Here is a 15,785-nt window from a genome sequence, read left to right on the forward strand (position 1 = left end):
CAGCTCTGGGGTAATCTGTCCTTCCCCTCCTGGTGTCTCATAGTGAGAGATGGGCGTAAAGCGGATGCATGCAGGCACACACCCTTCCCCCCACCAGTACACCTTTCCTGCTGCAACGCCTGGGGCTTGCTGTCTAATTTGGGGGGAAGTGCTCGGGTTCAGGGCAGGCAATGATACCTTGCCCTTACACAACACCTGATGGTTTCAGATAACAGCATTTTACAAGCACCAGCCAGTTCTCTCAGCAATCTATTATTACCCAATTTTGCAGATGGGGAAGCTGAGACCTTAAACATCTTGCTCCAGGTAACAAAGTGAGTCAGTGGCAGAGGACTAGAACCCAGGAGCCCTGACTACCAGTTTCCCCACCCCACTTTCTTCTAACCTCTAGACAACACTGCTTACCATTGGGTCTGCTAAGGGCAGCATTCCCTCATCAATGGACACAGGACCCTATACCATCAAGAACATAGCTACAAAAGTGAAATGTATAATATAAATAGTAACATACAAAAGCCAGTAGGAGAACACTTCAATCTTCCTGGATATTCTATAACAGATTTAAAAGTAGCTATACTTGAACAAAAAACTTCAGAAACAGACTTCAAAGAGAAACTTCAGAACTAAAATTCATTTGCAAATTTAACACCATTAATTTGGGCTTGAATAGGGACTGGGAGTGGCTGGCTCACTACAAAAACAGCTTTGCCTCTCCTGGAATTGACACCTCCTCATCAATTATTGGGAGTGGACTACATCCACCCTGATCGAATTGGCCCTGTCAACAATGGTTCTCCACTTGTGAGGTATATAATGCTTGCATCTGTAATTTTCACTCCATGCATCTGAAGAAGTGTTTTTTTAACCACGAAAGCTTATGCCCAAATAAATCTGTTAGTCTTGAAGGTGCCACCGGACTCCTTGTAGTGTTTATGTATAATACACACACTAATTGATGCCACTGTGCCCCTGTTATCTCCCATGGCTCCCAATCTGATTATTAACAGAGTAGTTACAGTTAGCTATAGATGTAGCAGTTAATTATTATTACTAATTATTACTGCTATTTTATTTATTATTACTATAGGACCATAGAAGTGCATGCCACTGCACAGAACAAATCAAAATCCATTCCCTGTCCTGAAGAGATTACAGTCTAGGGCCCCAATTCTAAAAAGCCTCAAACTCTTAACTTTACACAGGACTTCTCACATGCTTAAAGCTAAGCATGACAAGCAAGTCTTTGCAGAATCAGGGCCTCCTGTCAAGAGGAGAACATGAGGAGGAGCTGACAACATTGCAGGGGTGAGTGGTGGGGAAGCACAAGGGAAAGGATAAGATGAATATGCCATCACATGGGAAGCTAAATGTGTCTATAGTGGATAGAGAAGTGGGTTTGGACAAGGGGCTTAAAAGGAGAGAGTTCATAAAAGACCTGATCAGAATCACAGATGCCATAAGAAATGTTGCCCGAGGAAAGTAAGATCTGTGTACTATGGCTTCCACCTGCAGACGCTCATGCTACACAATACAAAATTGTTCAGGGTCTCTCCACTGACTTGTATTGTCATTTACACCTATGTAAAGTGAGTGTACAACACTGCCAGTTCAGATTGGTAGTGTTTCATACTCACTTGGCATGTCCAAATGGCAACACAAAGTGCAAAGCAGTGGAGAATCACACCTGTTATGTCCTTGGATGGGAAGGCAATGCTGCAGTGGAGAAAAGAGAAAGGATGCCAAGCTCACTGGAGAGGCTGATCTTCTGATACTCTTGAGGCATAGCAAAAGGTACTAGAAAAGGGGAGGGAATGTTTCATCTGGTGACACTAACATTTTATGTAAAGATGTAATCTGTCTGACTGCATACATGATGCTCTAATAACACTGTGTAGTCTTGTTCATTTGGGGTTTCTGCAGACACATCACTTTAGGTGGCAGTCTCCTTAGTGCTCACAACTTAAGCAGGGGCTTGCTGTGTCAGCAACTGGACTGCAGACCTCCACAGACAATTCAAATGATGCAGAAGGGGAAGTTGATGTCAGGAGGTAGCACTATTCAGTGCTGACCCAATGACATGGCACAGTGCTAAAATGTAAAATCAAAATGAGCTTGGGCAATGTTTCCATCTTTCAGTTTCCCCATCAGTAAAATAGGTATGAGCCTTACCTACCTTTGTAAAGTGCATCAACAAATATAGCTGAAAAGTTCTGTGCAAATGGATACAAGTGGATAAAGTTGGTATCTCCAGTTGTATAGAGCTACTACCACTATCCTGGAGCACAGGGTCAGTACTAACAGGGAAGGGGCCTCTTACTGAATGACTTGAGAAAGCCCATTTTGATTTTACAAGACAGTAATGGTGCTTGATAGGTTCAGCTGAACTGTGGCAAAGAATAGCTTGTCCACATATGCAGTGGTGCTGGAACAATTTTTATAATGGGGGTGCTCTAGGTGGGAACCATATATTTGGGTTGTTATTACTACTTCAAGCCAGGGGGTGAGGTAGCACCCCCAGCACCTGTACTTCCAGCACCTAGACAAAGAAGGGAATAGTGGTGAGTGTTGTACTCATGTAACCCTTCTGCCAGGTGGAGCCAGCAGCAACAAGGGCCGGGTTCAGTATCTAGGGGTTCCGTTTCAACAATACAACACAAAACCGGCTTGAGCCCCCACCCAGTGACCTGGGACAATTACACACCACCCCATGGGCGCCTCTAAGAGGCAATACTTCCCCTCTCACAAGCACAGCATCTGAGTAAAGCAAAAGCTTTTAATAAAAGGAGGGAAGTAACTCAGCATTAATTTGGGAAAACACTGCAACTAGGGTTCATAAACACAAACCATGAGCAAAAGATCCACCCCCAAGTAAGTTGAGCAGTGTTCTTTTCCCCTCAGGATCTTAAGTCCAGCAGCCCAAAAGTCCCTTTGACGTGCCTGTCCCTTCTCTGTACCACACTCACGGTTGCGGTTCTTGGCCAGTGCAGCCCCAGAGTTCAGAGGTTCAACTGAAGAGTTCACCTCCCACCCTGTGTGGAGGGGGGGGAGAGTAAGGAGGCACCTTACACGCTCCACTGCTCAGGGACTCACTTGTCACCCCAACAGCCAAGCCTCTGCAGGGCACTGCTCTGGTCTTCCCCACCAGCCTCCCCACTGGCCGCTTGCCACGGCTCTCTGCCAGCTGCCTGGATGGCTACTCACCAAGATGGTTTCAGGGCCCCCCACCACTTAACACAGCTTTCAGCTGTTAATGGAGACAGCCTCACTGTTGGTGCACACTGCGCAATCTCTTGAGACACTGTCCCAAAGTAGGTCTAATACTGAGACCTAGGTATCAGTGATTTCAGCTTTGCAGCATGCGACAAGACTCTCAATTAAATCTAAATGTGCTCTTTGATTATACCATGGAGATGGGATGGGTCAAATAGTGCCTGGGGCCCACACCACTAGGTACAAGTACCCATCCCCACCCTCTCTCAACTCACTGGGCTTTGGAACCTATGTTCCCTGCCTAGCAAGTGCCGTTGCATTGGGGGTGAGTCCCTCCATCGGGATATGCCAGGTATAGTTCTGCTGCCCTTGGTTCACACAACAAGGATAACCCTTTATTACTCCTGCCCCAATAACAAGGAGACTGGGGATCCAACACCAGCTACAAGTGATCATTTGGGCAAGCAATCCCATCATGCTGAGCACCTAGGCAGGGTGGGTGTGTCCATGCAAACGAGATCAGCTTCTGAAGTTTTTTCCATAGCTCACCACTAGATGTCAGGGGAGAGCTCGTTCAGACTCTGCTTACATCCTCCCCGCAGCCATGAATTTGTCGTCCGGACAAATCACACTCCATATTTTACCAAATTCATTAGTTCCCCCCAAAGGGCCTCAGGAAACCTACTATGGCTTACACAAGCCTGTGAACTAAGTGTATTGGTTCTTCACTTGCCATCCCAGGTGCATCATAAGTTAACCGGCTTACTGGCCTTATAACCCTGTCCCGCCTATTGAGACTGGGCATTGCAGAGGCAGGGAGGACATCTTCTTGGGCAAGGGATGGTGAGGGTTCCTTTGAGGATCCCTCGACTACTGGCATAGGCCCCTGCATCTCTGAGTCTAATAGTGGAAGACCCAAGGCATCCAGGACACCTTAGGGACACCTTAGGGTTAGGTTTTAGGGCTGAAGAAGTGGTGCTCTCCCTCAGTTCAGCTGATTGAGACTGAAATCTCATTTCCATTCAAGGATACACCATGGTAGTGTCTTCCTCCTCAGACTCACTTTCAGATGTGCTGAGTAGGGATTAGCCACAGAGGGCCCACTGTCCATGTTGGATGGTGGCTTTGGTCTAACATGTTTGTTCTGCCCAGTTGCCATGTTGTGGTCCACTTCATAAGGGGGGTCTACCAACTCCCCCACAGGGACTATGTACAGTCTGTATTTGCCCTGACCCTACTTCAGGATTAATCTTGTAGACCAGCAGATCTCCCAGTTTTTTCACCCCCTGGTAAGGTATTGCTTTCCATCTGATGGCTATCTTGAGTTTGCCAGCAATACCCAAATTTTGTAGCAGAACTCTATCCCCTGGATGGAGCTCCTGTGAACACACCCTAGCATCATACCGATGCTTGTTACGGTCTGAGTTTTTCCAAGCTGCAGACATAGCTAAGCGATAAGTATCCCGTAGCTTTTCTCTTAGTTGGGATACATACTGCTGATGAGTCTCATGGCTATCTCCATCCTCTGATATGCCAAAACACAAGTCTATGGGTAATCTTGGTTCTCGCCCAAACATCAAGAGATATGGGGTGATTCCCGTAGCATGGTTCTTTGTGGTGTTGTAGGCATGCACCAAAAACGCAACATGCTGGCTCCAGGTTGCCTTCTGCTCTAGCTGTAAAGTCCCCAACATATCTAACAGAGTTCGAAGAAACCTCTCTGGCTGAGGATCATCTTGCAGATGATAAGGCATTGTTCTAGACTTTTAAATTCCTGCTATCCTCCGCACCTCCTTCAGAAGGTGACTCTCAAAGTCCCACCCCTGGTCGGAGTGTATCTGAGCTGAGAACCCATACACTGAACAGTATTTCTCCCACAGCACTCGAGTGATGGTGGTGGCCCTCTGGTCACGTGTGGGATATGCCTGGGCATACCATGTAAAATGGTCAGTCACTACTAAAATGTTCCCAACGTTCCTCTTGTCCACTTCTAAAGACAAGAAGTCAATGCATATCAGCTCCAAATGTTTGTTGCTGGTGATATTCTTCAGATATGCAGCTCTAGTGGGCAGAGTTTTCTGTTGAACACATTGAGTGCATGTCTCACATTTCCTATGAATGTCTTCCACCCTCCGGGACGAATAGAACCTATTATGAATAAGTTCCAGGGTCCTCTCCATTCCTAAATGTCCAAAGTCATCATGCAGGGCCCTCATGGCCAGGGCTCTGTACTCTTTTGGTAGCACTAGTTGCGTTCGTTGCTTTTGTAAAGGGTCAGTGGTAATTTGGTGCAGCAGTCCCTGACTCAGTTTTAGTTTGTTCCATTCTCTCAACAGTATTTTACTCTCAGGGTTAGGTGGGATAATTGCAGCAGGGTTTGCCCCTCCCTTTTGGCAAGTAGTGTATCACAAATTTAAGTATCTTGCAGCTGGACTTCTTGCCAGTCAGCCACATTGAGCATAAGCAACGGAGATTGGTCCAACACAATATAATTCACTGAGGCAGACGGCACACTTTCAGGGGCAGACCTAGAGCTTCTGCAACACACCCATGAAGGCTTTCATAGGCCTCTGGCTCTCAACGACTTACACTACAAATTGCTCTCACTCCATCCATAGGTATCACAGCAACTTCCGATGCCTGCAGATGCCAGGACAGTAAATCTGCATCTACATTGCTTCTCCCTGATCAGTACTGAATGCTGAACTTAAAGCTTGCCAAGGCGGCCACGCATCTCTGCCCTGTAGCATCCAGCCTAGCACTTGTTCATAAATAAGTCAGTGGATTGTTTTCTGTCCACACTTGAAACTGAGCACCATACAAGTAGTCTTGAAATTTCTCACTGATGACCCATTTCAAGGCCAAGAACTCCAGCTTGTGGCTGGGGCAGCGAGTTTCACTATCAGACAGCCTGTGGCTGGCAAAGGCTACAGGTTTACAGCTGCCTTCCACTTCCTGGTATAGGACTGCTCCCAGACCCTCCAAACTGACATCAGTATGCAGGATAAAGGCTTGCTGGGTCAGCAAAGACTAGGACTGGAGCATGAGTTAGACAATTAACGATTTCCCAAAAACCCATTTCACATCTCTCATCCCACCATGGTCCAAATGGTTCTAAAGGGCCATAGTGTCTCTGCTCAGGAGCCTTTGGGGACCTCCCCTTATTCTTGACCATAGATTTGTTCTTGCTGGACTGGTACTACTGGGTAAGATCATTCAGGGGTTTTACAATGGTAGCATAGTTCTTTACAAATCTGTGGTAGTAGCCACTAAATCCATGAAAGGTCTTGAGTTTTCTGTGATTACTTGGACATGGCCATGTAGTGAGGGCATCTACTTTGTCAGGATCAGTACTCACACCCTCTTGAGACACAATGTGACCCACATACTTCACTGAGGTTCTGCAGAACTGGCATTTGTCAATTGAAAGCTTCAACCCATAGGCTTCCAACTGATCTAGAACTTTAAGAAGTCTTTCTTCATGCTCCTCCAAGGTTCTTCCAAACACAATCAGGTCATCCAAATAAACTAACACTTACAGTAAATTCATGTCTCCCACAACTTTCTCCATAAGATGTTGAAATGTAGCAGGTGCTCCAGAAATCCCTTGGGGCATGTGCTTAAATTGATAAAACCCTAATGGACAAATGAAGGCCGTCTTCTCCTTATCTTCTCCCAGAGGGACCTGGTAGATCCAACTTTGAAGATCCAACACCGAGAACCACTGGCTCCCCAACAAACAGTCCAAGGCATCTTGTACCAGAGGCATGTTGTATTGGTCAACTACAGTGCACCTGTTTAGGGTGCAGTAGTCGATACACATCCAGATTTTCCCATTCTTCTTAAAGACCACCACAACTGGAGAGGCATATGGGCTGCGGGACTCTGTAATGATACCATTCGGGATCAGCTCTTGAAGATAATGCCACACGTCTTCAATCTCAGAGAGAGCAATCTTCCTAGATCTCTCCCTGAAGGGTCTTGTAGCCAGATGTGATGTTTCACTCCTTTTGCACATCCCACGTCCCACTCATGCAGTGAGAATACCTTGGATCTTTTGCAAAGCTTCTTCCTCAGATGATCCTTTCACTTCTCAGACAATGGTGAGTCTCCAAAGTCAAACTTTGCAGGATCTATTGCCGGAACTTCAGCTTCACTCTGGGGTCTCATGATGGTTTCAGGCTCAAAGAGGTCTGCTATCTTCTGCCCTTGTTTCACAACCACATCATGGCTTGTTTAATTAGCAATCAGTATAATCAGCTTTTCCTGGGCTTCAGCAGGTATGGTTATGAATCCACTGGGAACCAGCACTCCTTCAGGGAGCCCTCCCTCAGCCGGCTGCTCTACCATTGCTAATGTTCCTGTTCTGCCTTTTAGGCAGGTATTCATGACAATCACCTCCTTTTCTGTCATTGCAGGCACCACGAAGGGGGCCATGCCCACATACTTCAGTGCTCCCACCGGTGAATCAGACGTCATCTTTTTAGTGTCCTCAATTTTTCTGTAGGCTGCAGCACAATGTATGTGGATCACCAAGGTGTTCAGGTATTGGTCCCCTGCTCACAGTCTGCAGTAATCTGCGAGTACCTTAAAGAGACTGGAGTTTGTCCCTATTAGCCCAGATACATCAGAGACCCCTTTAGGGTCAGGGCATATTAAGGCAGCAGTGTCCACCTCTTGTCTTACCCCAGAGATCTCCTCTCGAAATTCCAGGCGCACTATGACTGTAGGGGCAAGGTTGCGGAAGATTGGCAAGGAGCTAAGTGGTGGACTGAGTATGTGACTGGATGTAAGCGGAGGATGCAGGCAGTTTCAATGAACTTTGTCCAACAGACCCTGCCAAAAGATACTGTAGCATAGCTCAGCATATTTTTGCCTGTAAACAAGTCAGTTTATGTAATAAGCATAAATTATACATGTAAGAATGTAACTGGCTGTTGATCCCACGTAACCCCGAGATAAGCGCGGAGAATATAGCACCGCAGAGGACTCCCCTCTGGTGGAGTCCTGCCTGGTCAGCTGTCCCGAACGGCCAGAGTCCCCTGCAGCCCCTCTGCGCGTCCTAGGGGCTCCCCGCGCAGATTGGAGCATAAGTTCTTCCTTCCTTCAATAAAGCATAGTTTACTATTCTTAGGCCTGAGTGTCCGCCTTTCGCTGGTACCTTCCCCCCAGCCCTTGCGGGCACAATTGGCGCCACGAACAGGATACCAGCGGAAGGATGCCTCTTTGGGGAAGGAAGGATAAGGGGGAGGTAGAGAGCTGCATCCCTGGGTGCCCCTCCACGGGATGGTGGGCACTGGTGGCTCGCAAGCTGGTGTGGTTGGTTGTCCCCACAGCATGGCCGGAGTTAGAGCAGAAGCCAGGGGTTACCCCAGTTAGGCTGGAGGAACTGATATCCAAGCTCTGGCTGGACAAAGTAGGACCCGCGGAGCGAAAAGCGGGGGGGGGGGGGGGGACGGGACGACGACCTGGGATGGGTCTTCCTGACTTCGCTCCACGCGGTGGATGAGGTGCTGTTGGTTCAGCGCCAGAGGATAGAAAGATTAGAGGCTGATTAGAAGCAAGCAAACAAGGCCCGCTCACTAACCCAAGAAGGTGAGGTTTTTCACAGGAGTGGGTGGGTGAGATTCACACTGCTGCGTGGTTATGGCAGCTCACATTGCAAACCGCCGGTGGCGAAAGGGAGGACGGCAAGACGTGCATCCCCTTGCCGTACGCGCACTGGTATGCAAAAGCAACTGGGATCCAGAGACCTGGGATGGGGACATTTGGGAGATGATTGAGGACTAGTCCTCCAGGGAGGGGGATAGTGGGAAGGCGCGACTGTACCCACAACTGCGGCCCGTTGTCGAGACACTATACGAGGGACCGCACAGGGAGAACGATCAAATGGTAGGGAGGGATTTTATCCGGGAATATAAATCCTTCGAGATACAGGATTTCATGCAGTGTTTCAAGCAGCGTCCCAAGGAGTCGCTGCTGACCTGGCTGCTACGGTTGTGGGATGATGGAGCAGATGCGATTACCCTTACCCCCGCTGAGCTAGGCAGGATGGGCTCACTCACCACAGACCCCCCCTCCTTCGTAGGAGTCTCAAGATAGGGGCCAACTCGGAGGCGGATTATCCATATCCCTCCCTCATGGCATGGTTGACCATGGCTGTCAAAACCATCTGGAGCTCGCCCTCAGACATGGATGATGGGTTGGAACAGTGGACCTCCATCCCAGAGGGGGTTAGCCAGCTCCGACAGCTGGGCATGCTCACCGGCATCTTTGCTGAGCATTTCGAAGGGCCTGACGTCGTGGAGCTGACCCGTACCATCTGCACCCAGCTTCTGCGGAACACCCACACACACACCTCAAGGCAATGATCCTGCCGATGGTTGGGGAGGCTGTAGGGTCGGTGGGGGATGCAGCACAGCTCATGATGCAATTAACGGAAATTGACAGTATGACGAAAACCACAAAGCCGCGGCAGGTGAATGTGAAGCAAAAGGAGAGGGTTAGCTGCAATACTATGCTGAGAGACCTACTGAAAGCAGGGATTCCCCTGGGGGAAGTGGATGGGAAAACCAACACTGAGCTGTTAAAACGCTGGTTACAGCTTAAGCCGGAACAGCATACCAAGGAGAGGGTAGGGGCCCTGACGACAGGGGGGCCCCAAAACAAGGTAGATGGCACCCCCCAGCAGCCCCAACCGTCTGCCCAGCTGGCAGACTATGTTGAATGGAAGCTGCCCGCCCAGTATTGACGGGGTGGTGGGTCCCCCTCGCCCCGTGCCCTGGAGGTAAGGCGCTATGTAGTGGGGGACCACCACCCTTATGTCCCAGTAGAGATCTACTGGCCTAGCGGGGGGCAACAATGAGTAATGGCCCTTGTGGACACAGGAGCAGAGGTGACTATATTGCATGGCACCCCACCCCGTCGGGGCCGGTCAGTAACAGTGAGCGGCCTTGGAGGGGCCGACATTCGGGCTGCACCGATGCAGTTAGGGGGTTCCTTGCACCCTAAATCTTTGCTGGATCAATGGTATTCTCTAGTTCAGCCATCTTCTGTGTCTGGACCTGCACTCGTTGGGTAAGTTCCTCTTGGGGATTCACCGTCAGTGCCTTGGTTGTTCACATGGATGCTATGCCAGTTGTCTGGTGTGACTGAATCTCCCAAACGTCACCAGCTGCCTGCCTCTCCTCCTCCTCTCAGACCTCTTTTATTAGCTGAGAGTAACTAGGTGGATTTTCTTGTCGTTCCCTTAATTGAAGGTGGAATAGGATTGGGTTCTGATATTGAACTCCTCTCACAACCTAGTCCGGTCCATTTGCTCAACAGCCACTGTTCCCCTCATGATGTCCACTGCTCACCTCATGATGGCTCTCTGTAATAATTTCTCCAACCTCTGTATATAGGCAGAAACCTTCTCACTCACAGATTCAGCAACCTAGGCTTTCAAAGAGGATGTTTATTTATACATATCCCCCACCATTCCCCACCCTCAATGGCAATGAAACAGACAGGGCTCCTGTCCTCAAATAAAGCAACAGCTGCACCGTGTAACTTCTAGGCTGAGCTGTCACTAGTAAAATCATATCAGTGCAGAAAAAGAACCACTCCTGGGGCTATGAAAAACTGAGGGCAGTTTTCTACAATGTTATTTACTCCATTTTCACAGAAATGGCAATCTGGAAGCAAAAAGTAGATAGAATTGCACCAGTTTGCTTCTTTGCACAATTTTCCTTGTAGGCATGTTAGTGTGAATGTTTCACAAAAATGGGACCAATTCTTTAGTTTAAAAAAAAGCAAAAATGATATTTTATCTATCTCTACTCAGTGTACCGCTAAGACTGCTTAAATTAGTTACATTTTGTAACATGCACACAGGACAATCCAATATGTTCCTTCAGAATGACCTTTTTTGGATTAAGAGAACATCTAATCAAGAAAGAACACGAGTAAAGTCTCCATAACATAGCAATGTGTGTGTGTGTCTCCACTATAACTGTTGGCTCTGAAGTGAACACAAACCCACTGCACATCTCTGGAGACAGAAAAATCCTTAGAGATTTAAAGGTGCAACACACTGAAAACAAGGGCATAACAGTTACCTGGTTAGACACACTACAAGATGTGCTGCATTACCAGGGCTGTAGCAAAGAGAGTGAAATGTCTACTGCAATGGATTGGCTTTGTTGCAGACGCTACAGCACATGCAACTTTATGTAAGCAGCCTTAGTGGGATGGAGGACTCCTGATCTCATATTTAATGCAGGTGCACAATGGCGAGTCTTCACTTCAGCACATTCCAGCCTTTTGTAGAAGAGTCTCATCTCCTTTCTAACCTGAATAACATGTGAAGAAGGTGAATAGGAGTCACAGGACTTTTCTTTGCTCCATCTGTGTATCAGTATGGCCTACTGGAGTACCGGACAGGAGACACGGATTCTGCTCTGCCTCTATCACTGGTTTGCTGACTGACCTTGGGAAGTCACTTCATCTTTACATCTCAATTTCCCCATCTGTAAAATGGGAATAATGATACTGACCTCCCATTGGAAAGCACTTTGAGATCTAGCAATTAAAAGTGCTAGATAAGAGATGAGTATTAATATAGAGGAGATTGGCTGGAGTACCTTCCTCCACACCTTTCTTTACAAATCAGGGGGGAAATCCTACTCTCAATAACACCCCTATTACTCCATTCTGTTTATTAGGGCTTCACAGATGTAAACGAGTACATAGTTTGGCCCAGTGCATTCAAGGGGCTAAGAGGTGAAAACACTTAACAAGATTTTGCAAGGTCTTACCAAAACATCCAAGACTATGCTTCAATTTAGGAGGGCAACTGCTGCTCCTGAGAGGTTTCACCTTCCTGACAGCACTAGAACAGAAGTGGGATTAATGCACCCAGAGTAGGTTCCTGTGGACCTGAATGCCAGGCAGTCAGCACTTTGTAGTTTACATGACATATGCTGGACTGCACCAAATACAAAGACATAGAGTGAGGAATTAACTTCTGGCCTGCTTCCAGTGAGGCAAACCTTCCTGTAAGTATGAAGGTGATGGCATCATGTGTATTTTGACAGAGAAGATTCCTGGGCTAGAAGGAATGCCCACACTCTCCATGATAGGCCTGGATAGGGTTGCCAACTTTCTAATCGCACAAAATTGAACACCCTTGCTCCACCCCTGCCCCCTGACCTGCCCCTTTTCCAAGGCCCCACCCCCACTCACTCCATCCCCCCTCCCTCTGTCACTCATTCTCCCCCATCCTCCTTCATTCACTCATTTTCACTGGGCTGGGGCAGGGGATTGAGGAGCAGGAGGGGGTGAGGGCTCCAGCTGGGGATGTGGGCTCTGGGGTGCGGCCAGAAATGAGGGGTTCACGGTGCAGGAGGGGGCTCTGGGCTGCGGCAGGGGGTTGGGGTGTGGGAGGGGGTGAGGGCTTTGACTGCGGCTGTGCGCTCTGGGGTGGGGCCAGGGATCGGGGTTTGGGGTGCAGGGGGGGCTCTGGGATCGGCCAAGGGGTTCAGAGTATGGGAGGGGGCTCTGGGCTGAAGCAGGGGGTTGGGGTATGGGAAGCGGTATGCACTTTGGGCTGGGAGTGCAGACTCCAGGGTGGGGCCAGAAATGAGGGGTTCAGGGTGTGGGAGGGGGCTTCAGGCTGGGGCAGGAGGATGAGGTGCTGGGGGGGTGAGGGTTCTGGGTGGGGGTGTGGGCTCTGGGGTGAGGCCAGGTGTGATGTTGCACTCCATATACTTGCAAAGTGTAGGCCATTAACAGTGGTTTAGAATCTTGATGGCTCCCATTGACCAGGACAATTGGTTGTAAATGGCTCTGTTTATTTGTAAGCCTTCCTGTGTTCGCGTGAGTCAGGCCAGAAAGAATGGAGGCTTGGGGTCTCACAGGACATGTGACCATGTCACCTAGTACTGGAATCCATTTTAAACCTGATGCTTTTCCATTTAGAAGGAAGAGTAGGAACCCAGAGAGAGATAAAGGATTCCCACCTTGTGCCAAAAATATAAAAGGGGGTCGAACAGAACAAAGGGGTTACCAGTCATGAGAAATCCCCTAGTTACCACCTGAGCTGGAACTAACAAGAACTATACCTGGGGAACGGATTGGGCCCAGACTAGGAAGGAGTCTAGTCTTTGAAAGAAGATTATTGGAACATCTCTGAGGGTGAGATTTACCAGTATTCAGTTTCTTAATGTATTAGGCTTAGACTTGCGTGTTTTGTTTTATTTTGCTTGGTAACTTACTTTGTTCTGTCTGTTATTACTTGAAACCACTTAAATCCTACTTTTTATTCTTAATAAAATCACTTTTGTTTATTAGTAAACCCAGAGTAAGTGATTAACACCTTGGGGAGCAAACAGCTGTGCATATCTCTGTATCAGTCTTATAGAGGGCGGACGATTTATGAATTTATTCCGTATAAGCTTTATACTGAGTAAAACGGATTTATTTGGGGTTTGGATCCCATTGGGAGCTGGGTGTCTGGGTGCTGGAGATAGGTGACTTGCTGAGCAGTTTTTGGTTAAAGTCTGCAGCTTTGGGGGCATGGACCAGACCTGGGTCTGTGTTGCAGCAGACTAGCATGTCTGGCTCAACAAGGCAGGGTTCTGGAGTCCCAAGCTGGCATTGGAAAACAGGCACAGAGGTAATTTCAGCACATCAGGTGATAGTCCCAAGCGGGTCTCTGTGACTGAACCTGTCACACCAGGGATGAGGGGCTTGGGGCACTGGTGGGGACTCCAGGCTGGGGCAGAGGGGTTCAGAGTGCAGGAGGGGTCTCAGGGCTGGGGCAGGGGCATGGGAGGGGGTGTGGCTCTGGGAGGAAGTTTGGGTGTGGCAGGGGCCTCAGGGCAGGGGGTTGGGGTGCGGGAAGGGATGAGGAGTGCAGGCTCCAGGTGGTGCTTACCTCAGGTGGCTCCCGGGAAGCAGCCAACATGTCCCTCTGGAAGAGGGCAGCATTATCTCCCATAAATGTAAACAAACTTGTTTGTCTTAGCGGTTAGCTGAAGAAGAAGTAGGACTGAGTGGACTTTTAGGCTCTAAAGTTTTGCATTGTTTTGTTTTTGAGTGCAGTTATATAACAAAAAAAATCTACATTTGTAAGTTGCACTTTCATGATAAAGAGATTGCACTACAGTACTTGTATGAGGTGAATTGAAAAATATGGTTTCTTTTGTTTATCATTTTTACAGTGCAAATATTTGTAATAAAAATAATATAAAGTGAGCAGTGTACACTTTGTATTCTGTGTTGTAATTGAAATCAATATATTTGAAAATGTAGAAAAACATCCAAACATATTTAATAAATATCAATTGATATTCTATTGTTTAACAATGGGGTTAAAACTGTGATTAATCACAATTAATTTTTTTAATCATGATTAATTTTTTGAGTTAATGGTGTGAGTTAACTGCGATTAATCAACAGCTCTAATCCTAATACTCAAAGCATTAAGTTTATAAACTTTAATTTGGGATATTTACAAATTATGTACGGTATGTATTTCATGACTTTTAAAACCAAAATTTGTATGTTTGGATACTTTAAGTATTATATCCAGATGCACAGAAACTCTATCTTTAACTTGTGTATTAGATAATTTTAACACTGGGACCTCCTGCTTTGGACATTTTTTCGATGCTTTGCTTGGAGTGGCAGGAACTCGACTCTGTCTTGTAACTATTTATTTTGGAATATGTCTTATTGAACCTGCTGAATGCACACAGGGCCATGGCAGACAGTGTGGTGTCTGTTGGGACACACAGGGCCACTGAAGATGCTGGATGGGACACGTGGAGCTGTGGCAAATGTTGGGTGCTGCACTGCTATGTGGGGCTGTGTTAAATGAAAGGGAGGGGCAGGGGGTAGCTCCCTTTTATGGATACCCCGCCAGCCAGTTAGCTATAAAATCCCTCTTAGTAGTTGTTCTCTAGTTGCTTTACCTGTAAAGGGTTAACAAGTCTCCCTGCATAGGTAAAAGGAAGGGAGTGGGCAACTTACCAAAAGAGCCAATGGAAAGGCTAGAACTTTTTAAAATTGGGGAAAAAACTTCCCCTTTGTCTGTCTGTGTTGTTCTCCTGGAGAGAAGGGACAGAGCAGCAATGTTGTAAGAAGCTTTGGGCCAGGTATGAAAAATCATCAGATCATACCTAGAAACTACTCATTTAAAACCTCAGATATGTAAGTAGATCAGAAAGTGTCTAGGAAGAAGCAATTAGGTTTATATCTTTTATTTCTTTATGGCTTGTGGATTCCTCTGTGCTAGCCCCAGGTGCTTTTGTTTTGCTTGTAACCCTTAAGCTGGACCTAAAGAAAGCTATTCTTGATTCTTAATTTTTGTATTTGCTCTTTTGAAATCTAGCAATAGCCTGAGTTTTCAGATGTATTTTTTTCTTTTTTAAATAAAATTTACCTTTTTAAAGAACGGGATTGGAGTTCTTTGTCCTAAGAGGTTTGTGCACATGTTGTTTAAGTAGCTGGTGGCAACAGCTGATTTCCTTTGGTTTTTTTTCAGCTCTTCCCTAGAGCACGGGGGGGGGGGGCGGGGTGTGAAAGGGCTT

The sequence above is a fragment of the Lepidochelys olivacea genome, assembly GCF_965140295.1.
Source record: "Lepidochelys olivacea isolate rLepOli2 genome assembly, chromosome: 10".
NCBI classification, from domain to species: Eukaryota; Metazoa; Chordata; order Testudines; family Cheloniidae; genus Lepidochelys; species Lepidochelys olivacea.